At 41.2% G+C, this 23,667-nt stretch overlaps 1 long non-coding RNA gene across 1 annotated transcript in view; it reads right to left on the bottom strand.

Annotated features, from left to right (window-relative positions):
• Positions 1-3,406: 3,406 nt before the first annotated feature.
• LOC125339627 overlaps positions 3,407-23,667 on the bottom strand; it is a 30,375-nt gene continuing 10,114 nt past the window's right edge. The window contains exons 2-3 of the long non-coding RNA XR_007208572.1: positions 17,911-17,920; positions 3,407-3,417 (exon numbers count right to left, since the gene is read on the bottom strand). This is a non-coding gene — a long non-coding RNA (uncharacterized LOC125339627). The remainder of the gene's footprint in view (positions 3,418-17,910; positions 17,921-23,667) is intronic.

Below are 23,667 nucleotides of genomic sequence, written 5' to 3'. Positions count from 1 at the left end.
CAAATTTGAAATCTTAAAAGCCAAGAAAGCAAAGTGTTTAAGTCAACTTGGGAAAATTAATCACTTCCAAGATGACATTGGCTCTGAGGATGAAGCAGTTAGAACGAGTAATGTCTGCTCAAGTGGTCATTTAAATACAGTATTTTTCTTTTAAGGGACTCTCTGAATAAAATTACATTCCTGTGTTAAATCTTTAGAGAGAAATGTAATGATTCAACTTACAGTTTATAAAGAAACATGAGAGTGGGTGGATGGTCACAAAAATTAATTTGGCTAAGCTCAAACAAAAGAAAGCATATATCCTATAGGTTCACTTTTTTTTTTTTCAGAGCTTCAAAACAGATGAAGAAGATGTACTTACTGTCTGGCTGTAGAAAGCATTTAGGCTCTGAGGGGTTTAAAATGTATAACACTAGAGCTTGATAAAAAGCCATGGAATACATTTAAAAGGCTAAGCCACATATATACAGACAGACAGACAGACATAACTCAATAGCCATTTCTTACATCTGGTCATAATGGAGAAATTTTCCTAAGTGTGATGACAGTTCACCTAGGCCTTCACATGTAGGCACACATTATTCAACAGATGTTAGGGAAAACTGAGCATATAAAGAGGAAGTAGAAGGCACTGAGCCTGCAGGGGAAAGTACAAACTCATGTCAAGTACTCTGTAGGCAAAGGGGAGTCATGAAGGCCTAGGAGCAGTGCAGTCATCAGATGAAGACTGAGACTCAAAGATTACCCTTGAAGAGATGCTCACTGGCTAGTCATCGTAGGCTGCTGAGCTGAAGAAGAGCTAAACCACGGTAGGAGTCTGGGAAAAGAATCATTGAGGGTGACAAAGCAGATGAAGCAAGATACAAACAAGATGAACAAATGACTGAAGAAGAAAGAAGACAATGGAGTTGGGCGGTTCCCTGGTTGGAAGTAAAGTTTACCTATTACAAAAGAAGTGGACAATGAAAGAAAGATTATTTTTAAGAGGTAAAAACCCTAGAATCCTACTGTCCAACAATAGCCATCATAACAATTTAATCACTAATATTACTGGCATGTTTTGTTAGTTTTCGCTTCCTATGCATATTTCTTTTTAAGTATTTAAACTTGTTAATGAAGTGTAATAAATGGAAAAATTTTCCACCTTTTATAAATGCTATTTTGTGTTCATTTTTGCCTGGAACATAGGGAAGACTTTTGATTTAATATTAATGTTGGTATTTAAAATAGTTAATTATTAAATGATTTGAATAATATATAGTAAATAATCTGGTAATTTAAATATTAAATTACTTTCTCAAATCTGGAACATTTTCATCAGTCAAGCCTTTATTACTTCTTTCCAATTAGTTTTGTTTTTTTCATTCTAAGTACCCCTGGCTACTGTCAACCAAGAATAAAATTAATCTATGGGACAACAACAATAAAATTGTATTTGTTTGTGTCTAATTAAAATTACAACTCAGGAAAACACAAGTTTATACAATTTTGAAAATGGCTTCCAAGATTTTACAAAATAGTGGCTGCATTTCGACTTTTAAACCACAAAGGTATGGAAATTTCATCACTTGTTAGTTAACAATATAACCAGAGAGACCAAACATTAAGTCTATCTTCTAAGAAAAGGATTGCTCTCTCTCTCTCTCTTTCTCTCTCTCTCACACACACAGACACACACAGACACACACACACACACACACACACACACACATACTGAGTAGTATGACAGATGAAAAAAAGTTCATTAGCTTGAAGGCCAGAAGAGGGTATAGGGGTTGGATTGGAAAGGATGAAGGAGAATGATGAAAGCAGTGATAGCGATTAAGATGCCTAGTATTTGTAAGCTAATTTGGAATGGTAGCCCCTACAGGCAACAAAACAATTTTTGAAAGCTAAAAGAGAAATTTAAATCAAAGAAGAGGAGATTAGGAAAGTAGGTTTTATGAACCTATGGTTTATCCCAGTCCAGAAGTCGGCTCACATCTGGGGCTGGACACCTGTGCAGCCCAGCACGCAGGTTCTGCTGTGCGCCGGTCATGCTCCTATTCTCCTCATTGATCATTACTTCTCTTATCACTGATTTTGTATCATGTCTTTCTGCTCATTTCCATGGATGGTCCTTCACTTCACTTCACTGCCTCAGATTTTTGTCACTCCCAATTCTGCATTTTTCCATGTTCACTGAGTACATTTACTATGTTAAATGCTTCTTTACAGACTTAACAACCTGGACGAATTTATGTTTTGTGTGGTTGCTTTTGTCTCATCCTCAAGTTCCTTTCACAAAGGCTGTATATTCCCTGCCAAATTATTTCTATATGTTTCTTAAGGTTCTTATAGTGAATCATTTGAAAAGACTCCATCATTTTTCTAGATGATTTCCTTTCTTCTCATCCTGGCTAACTTCTTGTAAATTCCATACTGTCTTTTCTTTCCTCCCTCATTGTCTTCATCCTTAAAAAGATCTGGGCTGAGATATAAACAAAAGAAGTAAGCAAGAGAAATATAAGGAAGCCATAGCAGAACTTAACCCCAAGAACTTTCTAGAGCTATCATTAAGAGCTGGACACCTGGCTCAAGCAGTAAAACATAAGCACATACCTTGACTTCCAACGTCAGTGGCACCAAAAATAAAAGTTATTGAGAACACAGTAGCCTAACTTTATGAATCTAGAGTTATGATTTCAGGGAAAATATTGAGGGAATGAACATGTAAAATAATAAAATGCTTATAGGTAATGAAATTCTTTACCCCAGTACAATCAATCAAATGTTAAATGTTAAATGTTTTGTTACATCTTCAACGAGTCTGTGAGGGAGACATTAGCATTAGAACTTGCTGATTAAGAAGGCAAGCAGAAGGAGATTTTGCAAATTTGCTTAAGATCAAATTCCAAAATCTGACCAAGTCAGGAGCCAGAATTCATTCACCTCCAGTTCTTAGGACTCGGTAAAGCCTTTTTGCTTTCTCTTTAGTGCAGGTATCGCTCCAAGAGTAACATGTACAAACTCGATCATTTCCATGAGAATAGCTGAGTTTTTAAAATGATGACTGGTTTGTTCAAGTTACAAGCTCATGGTCTGGACACATTGGGGAGCAATTACCTGAACAGTATCGTCCCTATAAAGTGCTCCCCAAGTACCAGCCCTGCAAATGCACACAGCAAAAACAGAAGGCTGTTGTCATGGAAATCAACCACTTTTACAGATGAAGGCTAAGAAATTATTATTCATCTTGCAGGTTTGGGGGTAATTAAAAGTGCCAGATTTCTACCATCCAGAGCCTCCTAAAATATCTGGGATAGCAAATATAGTAATAATCCTGAAGACTATGTATATTGGACATGGTGGGTGAGCAGGAACACAAGACTGTAGTCCCACAGTTCTGATTCTCATACTCAGAACCCTAGGACAATGCTGCTTCCTCAGCAGACAAAACAGGCTTCACAGGCTAAACTGAGAGCCTTCCCAAACCCTTTCCCTCCAGTCAGCTCTAACGGGCCTTCTCTAATGCCTCCTTAACCTGCAGTCCTGAAGTCCTCTTTTTTTTTTGATGCACAAAAAGACAATAAGATTGATTTGGGGATTTACACTTATACAGTGCTTCACGGATGGCTTTCATATGCTGATTTTCTGGGGACCTGGGTGAATTCCTCTGGACAGCAAAAATACCTTGTCTAAAATTGCAGCTTTAGGAAGAATGTCAACTATTTCTGGAAACAAGCATGAAAGATTCTTAACCTTGACTTGATCAATGCCAGAGTTGTCTTTCAGTCTCTCTCTGTCTAGCTCTCCTGGTAGATATTTCACTTTCAACAACAACAAACGGAAACAGTCTGAGGCAATGTTTACTTTATTTCCAAACTAGATGTAGTTGTCTATGCCTGTAACCTCAACACCCAAGAGTCTGAGGATGGAGGATGGAGAGTTCAAGGACAAGCAGGTCTACATAGGGAGACCCTGCCTCAGGGGGAGAAAAACCCTTGTAAACCAAAACTCTTTCTGTCATCTAGGCTAGAAAATAAAAAAAAAATTAATTTATACTTCAATATTTATTTGCTTAGGCCAATATTTGTTAAGCAAATTTGCTGTATTTTGCTCTCTCGTAATAAAGTTGATTTTAGGCAAGGAGGAATTTCTCAAATAGAAACAAAAATCCAGAAAATAAGATTATTTCCCTACCCTCACATGAAAGGTAAAATCCAAAAGGTAATAATATCTAAAGTGATGCTTTTTCCCCATTCAATATTAAGTTTTTATTCTGTTTATATTTGTAACATTAAAATGATGAGAGGTCAGTTTCAATCCATTACTAAAAATACCAGAATATGTAATCTATATCATCACTGGCATACATAATAAAATACACTTCAGGTGATGAAAATCCTAGCTATTTTGTGCTTAGAACAACATATGCTGAAAGTTCCAAACTACTGATTCTTTTTCTTTAAGTTCATATCCAGCTTACTCCTAATCTCTCCTACCACTTATACACAAAAAGCATCTGATAGGAACACACTGAGCTATTTGTAGCTTCCCATGTGTTCAAGAAGGTAGTATGTGAACACAGAATCCTTGTTCCAGGTGGTAATTTCTACCAGTAGCATTTCAAGTTATAAATGGGTAGGCTCTGACATCACTGGGGAAGTTTCGTTGCTAGGCAACAGAATGTGGGTACCACAGTCACAGTGGCACCCGCGCCGGCTGTGGAGCGCTGAGAGGCTGGCTGGCGTGGATGGCCACTTACTTTATAAGACATCTGTGAGCTTCCATATGCAGGCAAATTGCCTTCTGTCCTGAGATCGCATGAGTCCTGGCCAGCCAGGGAAGAAGGTCCTGCCACAAGCTGGCTGTTTGCTGGCTCCCCTAACCCCACACCTTACCCTCAGGGCTCTTAGTAGCTCTAGGGTGTGGAGTAGAAGCTTTAGGTGAACAGTCACACCTGGTAGCATCTGGCCTGCGATGCTAGGTAGCCAGAACCCTAGTAGGACTTATTTCTGCAGGGCTACATGAGTACTTCTAGCACAGAGTCCTGAGAAATAAGGAGGATTTCTCCTTACACGTGTTCCATGGAAGGAAAAAGAAAATCTGAAATGAGTGGTAGAAACAGATGGGGAGACTCTGAAATGGGAATATTAAAGAGCTGGGTTTTGTACAAACAAGCGTCACCTGAAGACAGAATATGTTGTGAGAAATGCGTGGTGAGGCAAGTTTGTCATGGCTTCGCCGTCCCCAGAGAACGCTTCCACAAACCTGCGTGGTACAGCTTGCCACCCCCAGGAATATGGTGTCATACATTCAGTCCATGGACCAAAACATCATGTCATGCTGTGGTCTGTGACTGGGTAGGGACATGGCAGGAAGGACGTGAGTCACAGGAAATGGAGGAGTTTGTGTCTCTGGACGCTCTGTCCCAGGCATTGCTAGCACTGGGCTTACAGCTACGCCAGAATAGAGCATCATTGTGCCATCCTTCACTGAGTCTGTATCTGTGCCAGGCTGGTGCTAACCCCTCCTTCCTCCCAGCTTCCCTACCAGTTATCATATGCAATGTTGGGTCATTCTTCCAAGGGCACACAGGAAGTGGTACAGAAGGGATTCAGCACAGTGTGTCTAAGTGCCAGAGCTCACAGGTTGTACCAACTGCCTGTGCTCTGCCCTTAGCGACAATCCACACTACCCGCTGCTCCTCCACGTGTCCTTCGCACAGTGTGCATCACCAGTTCCAGATGGGGGACTGTCCTGTCTGTCACTGCAGCCCTCTCGCTGAGGAGAAAGGTCCAGGAACATGTGAACCAATTCAATGGAGAAGAATTAATAAGAATCTGGCTGACTGCCAGAGCCAGGACAGTGCTGCCTTTAGGAGAGGAAAAAAAGGCTGCTACCAATATAAGCAAACGCAAGTACGATGATTATAAAGCATAACATCTCAATCAACATAGGAGATTTGGTTTATGAAAGAATGGGCACCCGGGCTTCTCTGAATCATCAATATCCTTTTCTCTTTCTGTAAAAGGTTAGTTTTTACCTAGATGCTGTGAGGTTGGAAAGATTATGGTTCATGGCTAGGCTAGGCACAAACACAAGACTTCCATCCCAATCATCTAGATGTGGTGGTACGTGTGTATCATCCTAGCCATGTGGGAAGCAGAAAATAGGTGTATCACAGTCCAGGTTGGCCAGCACATATACGCATGCATACACTACAAAACCGAATGAAGCAGCCAGGCACCAGTGGCTCACTGCCTGTAATTCTAGCTACTCATGTACCTGAGCGCTGAGTATTGCAGCTGGAAGCCAGCCTGGGCAGAGAGGTCCCTGAGACTCTTCTCTCCAATTAACCACCCCCAAAAAGCTGGAAGTGGGGTTATGGCTCAAACGGTAGAGCCATGAGAAAACCAGCCAAGAGACTGTTCTCAATCCTGAGTTCAAGCCCTAGGATGGACTAAATCAATAAATAAACAGAAAGGACAAGAAGCATGGTTCAAGGGCACCTGAGTTCAATCTCTACTGCAACAAATACAAAAACAAACAAAATTAGTTTTTAATTGTAAAGTAGCAAATTGTACTTGAATGTGTGTGAGGATACAAAGTGATGGTATCATTTATGAATACTATGTGGCATAAATAAATCAGCGACTGAGCACATCTACTGTACAGAGTCTCTGTGGAAGGTCAAGCACAAGCTTTCCTAGCACTGCCCTCATTGCTAAAATTCAAATCTGTTTCAAATTGCCATTGGAATTACCTAGTTCTGAAAGATGGATTAATAAGACAGCTAATTTTAAATCTTGCCAGCTGCATGATTCTGTAGTATCTGACAAGGAGAAAACTTCCCCTCTGCTTCGAAGTGATAGCCCTGCTCCCCAGTTGCCTACATCTCTTCTGCTGAAAGGTTCCTCTGCTGCAGTGATTCTCAAAGACGCTACTGCTAGAATGCTTAGCAGTGATTTTACAGTGTTGGCAAGGATATGGGGATGCTGAAACCTTCACACACTGTTGGGAGGGAAGTGAAATGGAAGAGCCATGATGGAAAACACTGTGGAAGCTCTTCAACAATGACAGGAAAACTATTCTATGATCAGAATACCCACTTCAGTAGGTACTTGCAAAAGAACTGAAATCAGGGCCTCCAAAAGAAATCTGCATGTCAGTTTCATTGAAGCACTATTTGCAAGAGCCAAAACATAGACTCAACTTCAAAGTCTATCTACAGGTGAATGGATAAAGGAAATGCAAGATACATACAATGTATATATATATATACATATATACATACATATATGTGCATACTTATGTATGTACATATATGTGATATACATGTATATAGATACACACATATATGAACATACATAAGTTAACATTTTTGTTATATATACACATGTGCACTTTCAGTTTGTGTACTCATTTTGTGCACCAATTTTGTGCACAAGAATGTACTCAGATGACCTTATGGTAAATAAAATGACTAATTACAGAATGACACTGTATGATTCCACTTACAAGAGGACCTAAATTAGTCTAATGTAGAACAGAGAATTGAATAGTGGTTGCCAGGAACTTGGCAGAGGGAGAAATGGGAAGTCACTTTTCACTGGGCATAAAGTCTCTGCTATGCATGGCAAATAAGTTCTAAAGGAGTATTACTCAACGAAATACAATTTTGTATTTTCAAAAACATTAAAAAGCCTAGATTTCATATTATGCATTCCTACCAAATATATGCCCATATGTACATATGTATAAACACAGGCACATGTGTGCACACTCAAAAGCACAAACATGCTCATGTGCACATGGGCACACATATATACATACCCAGACCCACATGAACCATGCTTTGCACATGCACACAGTATACATGAGCACACCCACACATGTGTCCACACACAAGAACACATGACACATTTAGAGATGACAGACACTTTGCATGTTGGTTGCCATGAGGCTACCATGGTTTTATGCACAGGTACAAACTGATCAAAATGTGAATATTACATGTGTCCTATTTTTAATGTATAAATTATACTTCAATAAAGATAACATCACCAAATGTCCTTGGATGAATTAATCACTGTAAGCTTCATTATCCATCAGCTACAGTTTCAGAAAATGACAGTATTTACATTAAGAGCAAGTCAATTTAGACCAGTTTCTTCCTTTGCTTTGCTAATTAGAAAGACGCCATTTTAATGAATTTTTGAAAGTTGAGGTATCCACCAGAAAAAGTTTAATCAAGATTCATACTTTCCAAAATCTTGGTCAAAGAAAAGCAGTGGATAGCGAAACCAGAGGAGGAAAAAGAAATATGAAAGAGAAAGGAAAAAGAGAGTCAAAGACAGAGAAACAGACATGGGGACAGAGAAATCAGAAAGAATGAACTAAACAATAGGTAAAATAAGCATACACAATAATACTAAACATGGAAAATTTCCCTATGGAAAAGGTAAAGCTGTCTTCTAATTAGGGGAAAATGAAACCAAGAAATAGAAACTAAGAAATGTAAATTTAAAATAAATCATAAAGAAATGCAAATTTAATAAATAAGATGAGAAGGAAGCAGAGGTGCAGTAATATGAGTGAATTCATTTATTCACCAAGATTTACTGTGAGCCTCCTCTGTGCTCAGTCCTACCTATTCATGTACTGGTCACTACAGGCAGAATCCCAGCCCTTGGCAGTGAACATCAAAACATGCTAGTAATGTGGTTTCAAATAATATAGCTTCAAATATTGTGCAGAAATGTATTCATGGAAATAGGATTTGAGGCAAATATCACGGAGTACAAAAGAATATTATATTCTCCCTGTGTACGGCATTTTAAAAACCAATATAAAACCATTTTCTTTTCTATCTAGCATTATGACCTGGAACTCCTCTCCTGAGTATTTACCCAGTGAAAAGACAGCAACACTCATCCAAGAATCCATACACCAATACTTATAGCAGCTCTAATCACCATAGCTCAGAACCCAGCCAAAGTATCTGTTAACTAGTGAGTAGATTGACAAAGAACAATGCTAAATATCACTAGGAAAGAATGTAGTTTGCATCCACACAATTGTGGGCAGACATCCAAAGCATCATTGCAGTGAAAGAAAAGGCCAGAATGAAAGCCGTGCAGATACAGATACGTCAATACGTCATTCCATCCATTAGGCATTCTGGAAAAGGCGAAACCATTGGCAGAAAACAACCAAAAACAACAAAACACAAACAGAAGCATGATTTCTAGGGGCAAGAGAACTCCTTTGCTGTCTTCATGGTGGTGATGATATGACTGGCCACATTTCCCAAAAGGCCTTCACACTAGACAGGGATGCATTTTAACCTGAACTTTTAAACAAACCTTGAAAAGAATACTGTATTTGCAAATGAAACTGAAAAGACTGAGGATGACAGAGCAATGTGTGTGAGGGAAATCTCCACAGAACATCTCCCATCATTCCTGATGACCAAGCAGCAGCTTGACCTCCCTCCTGTGGCTTTTGGGTGCTCAGGGCTCAGCTCTGTGGGGAGCACAGTTGCTTCCCGTGTCACCCAAGGGCCATGGGAAGAAGTCTAGGGACCCGGGCTTCCTCACCGCACACGTTGGTCCCCTTCTGAATTTTCCATCTTTGCATCATTGCGTGTAAATTTTACATTGCTCAACAACTGAACCCCAATTCCACGGCCACATGATCTCAATAGAGATAGATGCTTGACTTGGCCTCGAGACTCTTGCTTTCTAAAGCCCTCGGGAATCCAGTTTTGAGCTTTTTGAGCTTTTCCCAACCTCCTGATCCTATAGATGGCTGGCAAGGAATCTCTTTCTGCAACAAGGGATTTGCATTTTAAGTTGAAAACCAAAACATATGCTAAAGGAACCAAAAAAGAAAAAAGAAAAAAGAAAGGATTACTGAATCGTTCTTAAGCAGTGAGAGGATAGAATTTGGGGAGTCCCAGAGCCTCCCTAAACCATGGCATTTGGATAGGGGCTGGGGTGATATCCAAAAGATTAAATGAGACACACAGGAAAGATACTGACTCGGATGATTGCTTCCACAAAGGCCAGTTCAGCCATCCGGGTCCTGTTGCCTCAAGGCCAGTTCAGCCATCCGGGTCCTGTTGCCTCGTGGGGCATACCCATTCTAGACTGTGGCTTACCATGAAAATGTTTTAAGACAGCACCACGCCTTCTGCTTACATCCTGCTAAACTCTGCTCTTGTCAACAAACAGCAATGATATCAAAGCCAACTGCCATTGTGGGATTATAAGAAGGCATAAAGTTAAAATCAGAAGCAAAAAAAAACTTTTAACGCTACCAGCTAGCAGGAAACATAAAAGTCAATTGTTTGCACCACCCTTTCCTACCCGAACTTTGGATGTGTTTTTGGAAGAAGTATCAAGCATTAATGGATTCCCGCTGACCCTAAGCCTCCATGTTGTCTTTCACCCAGCACTTGAAGAGATCACTGAGGATGGAGTGCCAGAGTTCTAGGAATTTGGAGGGGCAGGCCATTTTAAATATTTGTTGTTGTTGTCTTAAGATATTGTCTTGCAATAACCCCTAGGCTGGCCTTGAACTCAGGATCCTCCTGCCTCAGGCTCTTTGGTGCTTGGATTTATAGTGTGCACATCTATCCTCGTCCACTTGGAATCTTAAGGAGGAAGTACTGAATGGCAGCTTGCCTAGGTAATGAAATGCACCCTTCGGATGCAATCAGACCCTTTCCCGCCTCTGTTACTTGTAAAAATGGCTGCCAGTGACTCATCTTTGAGACTTGGGGCCAGCAGCACACTTCTAAGACTATCCCTGGGCTATCCTCCAGAAATGTCCAGAATCACACACACGCGCGCGCGCACACACACACACACACACACACACACACACAGAATCAAGTGCTGGGGAAGGCACACCCTCTCTTTCCCCACTCCTGTTCCTAGCTGAGCACATTCCTGGCCTCCCTCACCATCCAGAGGAAAGGGAAATGCAAGCTGGAGTCCAAACATCATTATGAATTCCCAGGAGAGAATGGAAGACGCGTGAGTGAGAAAAGTGGTTTAATTAGCCTTGGTTTTTATTTATTTATTTATTTATTTAAATAAGCTTCAATGAAGTTTACTGACATTCTGGAAGTAACTGTTTAAGGTAGCTTTAATTACAGAACACAGAAACAGTAGGGATGTTGATGAGAACGCTATCAGCGCAGCTGTTGGCAAGAGTTTCTTTCCAGGACTCAGAAAGACCGGGCACAAGCAGAGCATCCAGGTTTGGGTGGATTCAATGATAAGAGCGGGATTTCAAAGGCAGAAGCAGGGCTAATTCTCCAGACAGGACTGGAGTGTGAACAAGGAAGTCCCAGGAGAATGGGAACCAGGAGCTCCATGCGGAGACTGGATTTCTGGATTTTTCAGATATTGCAAGGCCGGCATGAGAGTAGGTTCCCTGGAAGCCTCAGGGCCGGTAGGGGCTGCTCAGATACTGAGGTGCTTCCCGGGAGGGGAGTGACTCATGGGAGCCCCGTGAGGATGAGGAGACCAGATAGAAAGCTCTGGGGAAAAGCCCTGGAAGAAATGACTCGTGGGTAGCAGTCGGGAGAGCATAGAAAGAAGGGATCTGAGAGTTAGCAGAGGGATCAACAGGCCTTGGGATGTGGTATGGGAGAGAATGAAAGTTCTACTTGACTCAGAAGGGCTTCGATGGCAGATTGCTCAGCAATCATAAAGGAAAGAACATGTGCTGGGCTCACAAGTAATGAATAAATGCCATGAAGGAACGGCAACACAGTCAGATGGATGAGTCTCCAATGCAGAGTGTTCAGTGAAAACATTCCAGGACCAAAGGCTTTGAAGCACGATTCTCTTTGTATAACATCATGGTGTAGGTAAAACTCTAGGGTTAGAAAGCTAAACAGTGGTTTCCAAAAGCAGAGGCCTTAGAAAATTCGACTACAAAGGGTGTGAAAAAGTTGTTGAAATAGTTGACATCTTCTGCACCCTGAGTAGAGAAATAATCCTTAAGCATTCACTAAAATCCATAGACATGTACACTTAAAAGATGGATTTTTTGGGCTGGGGATATGGTCTAGTGGCAAGAGTGCCTGCCTCGGATACACGAGGCCCTGGGTTCGATTCCCCAGCACCACATATACAGAAAACGGCCAGAAGCGGTGCTGTGGCTCAAGTGGCAGAGTGCTAGCCTTGAGCGGGAAGAAGCCAGGGACAGTGCTCAGGCCCTGAGTCCAAGGCCCAGGACTGGCCAAAAAAAAAAAAAAGATGGATTTTACTGTATATATATTATGCAGCAATATACCTGACCTAAGAAATGATATCACACACCAACACAGATTTCAAGCATTGGTCAGAAAGGCAAAGCTTCCATAACACAAATCAGAGGGAGGGGCTGCTGTGTCCCTTCCTGTAAGACCCCTTGTGAGAGGGACGTGTGTCCAATAGGGACACTGACCTACACAAACAAGCTAGGATTGGGTCTTATAGAGAGAGTAGAGGTGCTCAGAGCAAGGAGAGGACAGAAGGACCTAGTGAGGAGCAGCTTTCTATGGAGCCAACATTGACAGCAATACCTGAAGGATGAGAGACTAGATGAGGAGAGAGAAAAGTCCAGGAAAAGCACAGAACGAGCAAGACCCTGGGCTGGAAAGATGGAAAACCATCAAGTTCTCAATGTACGTGGAGAGATCACTGTGTGCCACGGAGCTGAACAGGTGCACGGGAATGCCGAGGAGCTTAATGAAGAGAATCGGAGGCTTTATTTGAAGTGCAGTGGGAAGCCATAGGAAGAGAATCACTGCCTAAGTGTGGACCGCATGAAACTGCCACTTTTTTTCTTGCTCAAGAAATGCCCAGCACTGGCATTTGCTATGGGAGGAGAGTGAGAGAGGAAGAGGCTGAGGCCAGATGGGCCAAGCAGCCCATTGGCAGGATGAACGATGTCACTGTTGTCTTGCTCATCATTCTTCTCCACCCACCCCCGGTGGAGAATTCAGGTGGGCATCACCAGCTGCTCCCTTTCTCCAGGTGCCAGGAGCTCCTTCTTCCTGCCTGAGATGGATGACTTCACAGCCCATGGGCTAGAGTCTTCAGATATTTTTTCTTACTTCTTTTTGTTGGTTGTGGGGCTTGAACTCAGGGCCTGGGCCCTGTCTCTGAGCTGTTTTGCTCAAGATGAGCACTCTACCACAGTGCCCCTTCTGGAAGTTTTTTTTGTTTTTTTTTTGGTAGTTAACTGGCGATAAGAGTCTCATAGACTTTCTTGCTTTCTTGCCCAAGCTGGCTTTGAACCATGACCCTCCCACCCAGCTCAGCCTCCTGAGTAGCTAGGGTTACAGGTATGAGCCACCAGCACCCAGTGACTCTTCTGATTTTTAAAGAATGGGCTCACATAATACCATCCTTCTCTAGGCTCGTCAGCTGTGACTGTTCCTTGCTTCAGCTTATGTGAGACCTGAATCCAGGTCACAACTCAACTGGATATCATCACACTGAATTTTCCTTCTCAGTTTTTACTTCACCAGTACACACTTGAACTGTTAGAAAGCAAGAAGCAGGAAAATCATATCTACTAAATAACCAGACTCTTAGAAAATTCCTTTAGGAATTTTCGGGAAATCAGCATTTCATTTAGGCATGGTCAGGAAAGCTTGCATTTCACAAAGCATCCTTTCCCTGGCATCTTTCAGAACCAGCACAGGTGATTGATATTTGTCCAATCCCGGGATTCCCTTTGGCTCATAGACTGGAGAATTCCCCCTCTCCCTATGTCAACAAGACTTTGAGAAAGGAATGGGGGTTGGAAGTGACGCAAATCCCTATGTCTTAGAGTACTTCTCTTCTCTGGCCATACATCGTGGCAGGAATTTTAAACTTATTGCAACAGTGGGGACAGACAGAGTCTTAGTTGACTTTGTCTCATGTTCTGTGTTGACCTTGAAATAACAATAAACATTTCCCTTCAAAAAGGAATCCAATCGGCCAGTCATGAAAACTAAACAAGAGATTTGAAGGAAGATCGGGACATTGTCTACTATATAGCAAGCCCTCATCCAACTATTTCCTGATAACCCTCTCCACCAAAGCCTTTCTCATCTCTTTAATTCCCACCTAGTTTCTCAGGTGCCCGCACATCCTCAGCTATGCTGTACTATATCCGGAAAAGTGAACCCAGGACCCTGGCTTTTCTCATGACCTTCTCCCTCCTCCCTCCTTGAAAGCCATTGGTGAGTAATGGAGAGGAGTGGAATGGTAGAGAATGGGGAAGGGGGGAACATTTGGATTATCAATATTCACCCTGCACAATTAGTCTCTTCTTAGAGGAGAAATTAGAATGTTCCTCCACACTACATTATTAACATTAGCCCAGGGAAAGCATAATGAGGGAAATGAAGCACCTATGTCTATGAAGAACAAACATATCAGTGGGCAAACGGAATGAAATAGCTATTATGCAGAAATTATTCAACATTCAGGGTGACTTTGAGACTGGCCTCTTCAATGAGAGAAGGAAATGAAGTTATCGGGAAAGCTTTAGTGTATTGCAGGCTAAGATTCTGTGACTGTTAAATTTTAATACATTCTGTAAGAGGAAAATTGAATTTTCTGAAAAAGAAGAAGGCCAAAGGACGAATAGAAGAGAAATGAAACTTGTGACAGGGAAGTGAGAGGAAAGGGCTGAGGTCAGGGGTGTCAGGAGACTGCACACTCTTTCCTGTAAGTACCGGGCTTAGAGGGGACAGAGCTCTTCTCAGTCACCAGGGGGTGAAGCTGAGGTGAAGCTTAACCCTTTGAAAAATGGTCAAAACTCGATTGGAAATCAGGAAAACGCAGAGGGTTAAGAAAGTGATCTCTCAAATATTAGGACCTAAATGGTGAATGTGTGAATGATGTAGACCATGTTGTGCCTACTCATGCTGGAAGATCAGTTCCTGGCAAACACTTTATCCTGCTGGGGACCAACCTACACACCAAATATTAGTCTTGTTGATTAAGTGTCTAGAGAGCTGGGAAAGAATGTTTACAGTTGCAGTATAGACAGGGATATTTAACAATCTCCAAGATGGGCTCCAGTGGGAAGATGATCTCATTCCCCAGAAGTCCCACAACCGTCAGATAGTGATTAAATTCTGGGTGAATATATTCTAATCTGTAATGTGGAAGGGGGAAGTAGTGGGGGAGGCGGCTAGAATTGTGCCAGGAATAAAGGAGGAACAGGGAGAACCTCTAATTGCAGTAGAAGCCTCTCCCAATGTGCTTCCCCAATGCCCGCCAAAGAATGAGTTTTATTTGGGGGGGGAAAGAGCCAGCAGTGGCCATGTTATATGCACATGTGCAATCAAATCCACAAGAAACAGAGCTATATAGTTTATTTCATTGAGAACATGACCAAAATACTCAATAAGAACGTGTTGAGCTCCTCGCCCGTTACCTATATGCATATGGTGGAGGGAGGTGTGCCACTCATCCTATAGGCTGTAGAGAAGATAAACACCTAGGAAAGAATGAAGGTCCATTCAGGACAGGAGGCCACAGGGAACTTAATTGTCAGGTCCAAAATACAAGTGCTATAGATCAGGAAAAGTGCTGCGTGTGAGGCCTTTATAGGCAATAAACTTCTCCTTTTGGTTGTAAAAACAACAACAACAAAAAAAAAAATGGACTCAGGGCAGGCCAAGAGCAGGAGCAAAGGCAGTTTAAAGGAGGAACAAGTCTTTCTTGGAAAGAGGAATCTCGGCCATGTTCAGAGACAAAACAGGTGCTTATTTTCTTTCCTGTGCAGAAGCTAGATCTAAAGCACACTGGGGCATAATCAATGATACAGGATTCTAGGCATGCAAACACAGTGAGACCAAAGGAGGATGCTCTTAGGAGACGAACACGAAGGCGCCATGCCTCTGATCATATGAAATAATATTTACCAAAATGAACTTCAGGAAATAGAAACAAGAGGGGTTTTTTTTTTCTTTGTTGTTGCTTTTGTTTTCTTTTTGTCTCATTTGTTCGTTTCTCTGTCTTTGGGAGGATACAGAACTGGGACAAAGTGTGACCAAACACAGCAGTGGTACTCACTAGACACTATGCTCAACTTATGAGATAGGCCATCAGGAGTGAAAAATTGAGAGAGGGGGGAAGAGGTCACACTGTCCAAAAAGAAATGTACTCATTCCCTGATTTATGTAACTGTAACCCCTCTTTACATCACCTTTATAATAGCAACAAAAATAAAAGAGGCATCTTTAGTCTGTCCATCTTCAAAGAACTGTGACAGGGCTTTGAAGCAATGGCGGCTTCATTGGAGTAGTAATAGTCACCTGTCCTCGGGATAATTATCTTTCAGTACTTAAGATAATGACACCTACTGTGGCGTCGGTGGTGTTAGTGAGAGAACCATGGGGGGCTGTTATTTTTCTGAGCTTTGACACTTCCTATGTTTCCTTGTCAGGAAACTTACCAAAGAGGGAAACCTTACTGCTTGAAAGTCAAATGATGAGCTAGTGCTCTTTGCTGCATTTTTTATTGGTCCACTTAACTGAAGTCTGTCCAGCTGGTCATTTTCTATCTTAAAAGGTTAGAAATTTGGAAACGCATTTCTTCAGGTGTCTCTTGGCCATTTTCATTTCCTTTTCAGAGAAGTCTCTTTTTATGTCTTTAGCCCATTTGTTGAGGGGCCATTGGTTCTTTGAGGATTTGTTTTGTAGGAATTTAACTTTTTGAGTTCTGCATATATTTTAGATATGAAGCCTTTGTCCGTTGTATGACCTGTAAAGATCTTCTCCCAATCTGTGGGCTTTCTGCATGTTTGCCATGCAGAATCTCTACAGTCTGATGCAGTCCTATTTGTCCAGCCTTTCTTTGATTTGTTGAATTTCTGGGCCTTTTTTAAGGAAATGTCATACTGTGCCAAGGAGCCCAAGTGTTTCTCCTATTCCTTCTTGTAGTGTTTTCAGGGTATCTGATTTTACTTTGAGGTCTTTGATCCATTTGGATTTGATTTTGGTGCAGGGTGAAATATAAGGATCTAGTTTTAGTTTGTTACAGATGTTGAACCAGTTTTGCCAGCACCATTTGTTGAAGAGGCTATCTTTCTTCCATCCTATTTTTTTTTAGCTTCTCTATCAAAGATTAAGTAGCCATATATCTGTAGGTTCATTTCTGGGTCTTCAGTTCTGTTCCACTGGTCTTCAGGCCAGTTCTTGTGCTAATACCAAGCTGTTTCTATTACTATAGCTTTGTAATACAGCTGATCCAGACCCAAAGAAATATGGGCTCTATGGTTTTCCTCATAGGGAATAGTTAGTACATATCTAGGATAGACCTGGCTGAAGATCACTGAATACATAAGATGATGCTAAGCAAAATGAACTCGAAGTTATGGAAACAAGTAGTATATTATTGTTGTAGTTATTTTCAACATGCCATGTGAAACCATACCTTTTTTCTCTCATATTCCCTTCCTGTGATTTTACCCCTGCTGTCACTGTAACTGATCTTAGTACCCTGGATACTGTATATATGTGTATTGGAACTAGGGAAGGGAAAGAGAATACCAAAATTGAGAGACAAAGGAAAAAAAGACAAACCATTGTAACAGCAATACTTACAAAACCATTTGGTGTAAACCAACTGGTCAACTCATGGAGGGGGGCAGAGGGAAATGGGCAGGGGGAGGTAGGGGAAAAATGAGGGAGGAGGTAACAAATTGGATAAGAAATGTACTCATTGTCTTACATATGAAATTGTAACCCTTCTGTACTTCACTTTGACAGTAAAGAAGAAAAAAAAAGAAATTTGGAAGAGGACTTAGATAGGGAAAACCCTTAGTTTATATCTGTTCCTCTACCACATGTTAATGCAGCAATATTATAAAAAAAAAAAAAAAAAAAAAAAGGTCATTCAGTGGTGTACCCACCACAAGGACCAGCCTCCTCCTCCGAGGATGAGGAAAACAAAGAAAAGCTGATAGAAAAGCAAGATGCTATTCCTGTTTGAGACCAAGAATTCCTGAAAGTTGACCAAGGAACACTTTTCAAACTTATTCTGGCTGCAAACTACTTAGATATCAAAGGTTTGCTTGATGTCACATGCAAGACTGTTGCCAATATGATTAGGGGGGAAACTCCTGAGGAGAGTCGCAAAACTTTCGACATCAAGAATGACTTTACTGAAGAGGAGGAAGCCCAGGTACGCAAAGAGAACCAATGGTGTGAGGAGAAGTGAAATGTGCCTGACACTGTAACACTATAAGAATTGTTCCAAATACCAGTTGCACTGCTCTGTTTATAATTGTTAATAAGACAAACAGTAGACAAATGCAACAGCACATCAATTGCATTAGTGTAATATTGTCCTCATTGCATGTGTAGTTTGAATACACATCCCAAACTCATGGCTGAGTTTCTTCTAGTCCTAGCAAAAGCTTCTCTTTTCTTTACTCAAAATAAAACAACTGGGTTCTCTATGGAAAGTGGCATTTTAGAATTTCTCTCTTTCTGTAAAGCAATTTCTGCCTAGTTTATTGTCTAGTTAACTTTAGTTAAGCTTTTAGAAGTTGGCATTGTAAATAAGTTGCAACAAAGTTTCTGATAGAACTAACAAAATATATCTCTATTCACAAATTGGAAACTGGAAATTGGAAATTGGAAACTGGAAAAAGTTAATGTTCTTAGTGGGGGTTCTTAGGTTGAGTCTAGCCAGGACAACTGGTATGTATGAAGCAGGACTCTTAATTGGACCTGAGGACTCTTTTTCCCCTTAATTTTTAATCTTCTCAACTTTGAATACGTTGCTAGAGACTCTATTACTACCAAGTTCATGTGGGATTTTTTTGGGGGGCAGGGAGAAATGTAACTAGACAACTGGTTGGCTTTTTTTTTATTAAAAACAATTCAAAAAAAAAAAGAAGGCAGACACAAAAGAATACACACTGCATGATTTCCAATTACAAGCTTGTAAAATAGCCAAAGCAAGCTCTAGTATTAGAAATCAGGAGAAGAGTTATCTTTGGAGGTGAGGGAATTGAGAACAAAAGGAAATATTCCAGATCCCTGGAATATTTGTCACTTTCTGGGAGCTGGTAACATGGTATATTCAACTTCTACAAATTTACTAAACCGCACACTATAATGGATGTAATTTTTGTGCATTAGAGAATGCAAGGTTATGTCTTAGAGAATGGGAAAATAAAACATTGGAAAGTAGGTGGAAGGATCCTGATTGTATTTGGGCAGAGGAAGGCGAGGTATAGGTGAGGGGAGAGCCAATGAACTGACTTAGCAAATTAGGGTAGGCACGGCATTTGGGAGGATGGGTGCACACGCACATGGAGGAAATGTTGGGCCATGTTAAAGGTCCTCCCTTACTGTGTGCAATGTGGCTTCTAGGCGTGTGAATTTGAAAGGGGACACAGGCATTTGTGTTGAACGTACACACAGTGTACCCTATGCCACCCAGCAGTGGTTTATAACTGTCTCCCTCATCACAGTCACCTGTACCCTCTGTTTTCTATCTGTTTCTCAGGAATTACATGTTTTGGGTAAAGGCAGAGAATATACCTGGAGGGCTCCGAGTGGAGTGTCTCGGAGATGCAAGGCTAAAGCTGGACGTGTGCTTAAGGATCTGGTTGCAGAAGACTCGACTCAATCAAGGGAAAACTAACCGCTAGCTAGAGATTTGAGGTTGCCATGTGAAGAAGCAAGTGGTAGAGCCAGATGAACACGCTGCTCTTGGTGGCATGTTTTCTGTAGGAAAAATGGAAAAAGCCAACTGGGCTGCCTGCTGAGGTATTATTACAAAGCTACGTCACAGACATTAGGATTTCTATGTTTTCCACAAGGTTCTACGAACACCCCTCCCGCCATTTGCAACTTCAAAACTATGGTACAAAGATTCTAAAATTGATGTCGAAAAATGTTTCAAAAATACTATATTATTTGAAGGAGAAAGAATGCTTTTTATAAACTGAGCTAAAAAAAAATAAGCTTTTGAAATAAGCTTTTGGAAGGTTTGGCAGGACTAGAAAGGGGGGTCAGATTCCCTACAGCTCAGGTCAACAAAAATCCATGACAGATTCAGAGTCACAGAGCTGGACTTTCGACATTGATGCTTGACTAGGGTGCATCAATTGGACACTCTAGAAAATCTCTTCATTGAATATGTATGTTCACAGAAACCACACAAGCATATGCATACGTTTTGAACAGCTAGAACCAGCTAAGCCAAGTTTAAAACAATGCCTCTTGACAATTCTCCAGTGATCATTTTGGCTTACAAAAGGCCCCAGTAGAAGAGTCATGGGTTATAAAGAGACATGGGAAAACCAATTCTCTGTTGCTAATCTGGATGGGATTCAGATTTTAGGTTTGTTTTCTACAAGTTCCTGAGACTTCCTTCCATCATAATTCATCATAATTCAGTATGAGGCAGTAAAAAGAGAGTCACGAGAAATGGCTTATGACACACCAACACCTGGAGAAATCCGAGTTTATATCTGTTGCCATGACGTAGTTCTTAAAAACATACCTCTTTCTTTCCTAAAAGTAATCTATTTTAAGAGGCAAAGTACCAGATGAGAACTACTGTGAAAAAAATGGCAGCTTCCTAAATGGTCACCCTGGCCATGTGTATATTCAGCTTCTCCATCAAAAAGTGTTTGCCTGCCTTCCTTCCTTCCTTCCTTCCTTCCTTCCTTCCTTCCTTCCTTCCTTCCTTCCTTCCTTCCTTCCTTCCCTTTCCTTTCTTTCTCACTTCTTTCTTCCTTCTTTCCTTCCTTCGCTCCCTCCCTCCCTCCTCCTCCTACTCCTTCCTTCCTTCCCTCCCTCCCTCCTCCTCTTTCTTCCTTCTCTCTCTCTCTTTTTCTTTCTTCCTTTCTTCTTTCTTTTGGAGATAAGACTCTCAAAGACTTTCCTACCCCAGCTGGCTGCCAATCTTGATCCTCAGATCTCAGCCTCATGAGTAGCTAGGATCACAAGCGTGAGCCACTGGGGCCTGGCCCAGGTTACACTATTCTAAACACTATTTCTAAATAAATAGTGGAAGAGTCTCTTGCTCTGTGCAATGAGGGAGCAAAACAAATATATAAAGAAGATGATAAGTATCAATGTAGAACCTATAGGTATAGGAATATGGGTAGAAGAATGGATGGAATGGTGGATAGTTTCTAGGATGAATAGCATTAAAAAAAAAGATGCACTAAACATGTGCAGAGTTTAAAAATGCTACTTAGGTAAGTCAAATATATCTATACATCAATTTTTAGAAGATGTGTTCACATTACTTTGAAAATTCTTTTTAAAATTTTTATATTATTATAAAATAAATAATATAAAAATTTTCATTTTCACTAAATGCATCTATAAAATCAGTTTACATTACAGATTTTTCAGAGCTTTCTTTTTTTCATGAATCTCTTCACTTCTTAAACTTAGGTAGAAGATAAGGAAAATTAAAAATATTAAAGCATGAAGGTGAAAGTCATTATAAAAAATTAAAAAGAATTAAAAGCGCCTTTTGTCTTCTTCAGCATGGGCTCATTAGGACTTAGCTCTGGCCAGTAAAACACAGCAACAGTTCCCAAATGCCTATTTCCATTTCTCCTGGAATTCTCAGTTGCCACATGAATGTGCCCGAGTGATCTCACATGGAGGATACACAAATCCCTCCAGCCGACACCACCACAGATCAGGGAACCCCCACATGGGCTGGCAACTCATGATGGACATCTGGCTGAGCACAATCAACCTCCAAACAACCACCTTGGTGTCCCAGCTTAAACTCATGATCCAGAGAATTATAAGCTAGATAAATTTTTATCTTTTTTAAACCTCTGAAATCGGGGTTATTTGTTATGCATCAAAAGCCAATGGATGCATGCGGTCACTCTAGTTCTGATCAATGCATTCATTGTTTATGACTATCTGGTGCCTTTCAGAAATTCCCTTAACTTTGCTGGAGTGAGATGCTAAATTAAATTTTGTGCAGGTAGCTAAAATCGCCTCTATTGAATCCCCATTGGTGCCACAATTAAATGACAACAAATGTGCTGGCTTCAAAGAACAGGAGGTTATTTGGCTATGGGTTTGAAGGCTAGAAATCATAAGCCAATTTCCAAGTTAAGTTCATGGGCTAAAATTTTAGCCTTTAGGCAGGCTCTTGTGAAGAGTCTGTTCTTAGCTTTTCTAGCTTCTGAAGACCACTTGCCATTTCCTTACATTGTGACTCCTTCCTCATTTCTTTGTAAACTTAGTCTGTGTCATCTTTTCCTTCCTCTCGCATGTCATCTGACAAGGATCAGTGTGGTGGCATTGGGCCCACCCAGCTGAACCAGGATAGTCTTCGCCTCCCCTCTGCAAAGTCCCTTTTGTCATATAAGATGACATTTACTGGTTCCCGGGATGAAGTCCTGCATTTCTTTGCAGGTATTATTTAGCCTACCACATTGTCCAACAACTCAGTGAAACCTAGGCTCCTCTGTGTTACCAGATTTTTAGGGGAGCTGAGTTGACCTTGGTCTTTGCATCTGGCAAGAGAAGAATTCAGGAAAGATGTGAACACAGTGAAGATGATAGGAAAGTTTAGTAGAAAAGAAATATGGCAGAAAAACACATGCATGGGCATGCTACAGAAAAGGCAGCTGCTCAGCCCTTCTTGTACTATCCTCTTCTTACAGAGACTGGCCTTGAGTTAAACAGGGAGAACAGGAGTCCTTGAAGACAGCTTTCTCATTGGAAGGTCTTCTGTTTTCCATAAGGCATTGATTTACTGCCCTGTCCTTATTTCCTTGTATTTCTGTCTTTCTTAATTCTTCATTCTTTTGTTGCTCCCTCTCCCGCTTCATTGTCAAGCAGGTTTTGGTTAATCAGTTCATCCAACCATCAGCAAGCTGAGCAGTCCTCATTTCCCTGATTGGCTGCTTGTTTCCTGACCTGTATCATCTATGTATTTGAGGGAGGAGAGTTGGGCATTCTTAGTCTCTCCAAATTGCCACGCTTGTCCCTTGCCGAGTCTACACCATTGCTTGAGCAGTGAATATAAAAAATTGATGTTGTTCATTAAAGGCTGATACAATACAATGTCTTCCCAGTGCCCCACTCCAAGAGATTTATTTAGCTAGAAGACTCTAGATGTTAGATGGTCTATACCTGAGACAGTTGGACAAAGAGTGGACACGGAGTCCCAGGGTAGATGCTAACTTCCATTTGGAAAGACATAAGTTCTAAAGAAAGCAATCAATTCGTATGACATATTTTAAGTCAATAAAATTTTCTGCCCAAGGACATACAGTTATCAATGAGGACAGAGTAAAAGAGGGGGGTGTTATGAGGGATCAGAAAAAGGGAGGAGGCAAACACAGGAGTGAAGAAAGGAGAAGAGCTCCATTTCAGAAAATACCACATGGCAAGGAGACCACATGGGGGCTGCCCAGCCTGAGTGAGAGGCGGAGCTGCCATCGCGGCCCTCCTGCCGGGACCCACGAGGCTGAGCATCCATCTGCTCCTCTGATTAATTGTCCTTGAAGAAGCATTGCTTCTCAGTGGGAAGATAGTAGAAGATGAAGGGAAAGAAGGGATTTTGAGAAATGGTAAGGGTAGCAGTTCGTCAAACTCAAGTGGAATGGGGGAGAAATGCAGGGGTTGGCCTATGTGTTATGAAGAGGGAGCTACAAGTTCGATTT

This window comes from Perognathus longimembris, chromosome 21 (genome assembly GCF_023159225.1).
Source record: "Perognathus longimembris pacificus isolate PPM17 chromosome 21, ASM2315922v1, whole genome shotgun sequence".
Taxonomy (NCBI): domain Eukaryota; kingdom Metazoa; phylum Chordata; class Mammalia; order Rodentia; family Heteromyidae; genus Perognathus; species Perognathus longimembris.
This window is presented reverse-complemented; position numbering and strand designations above follow the sequence as displayed.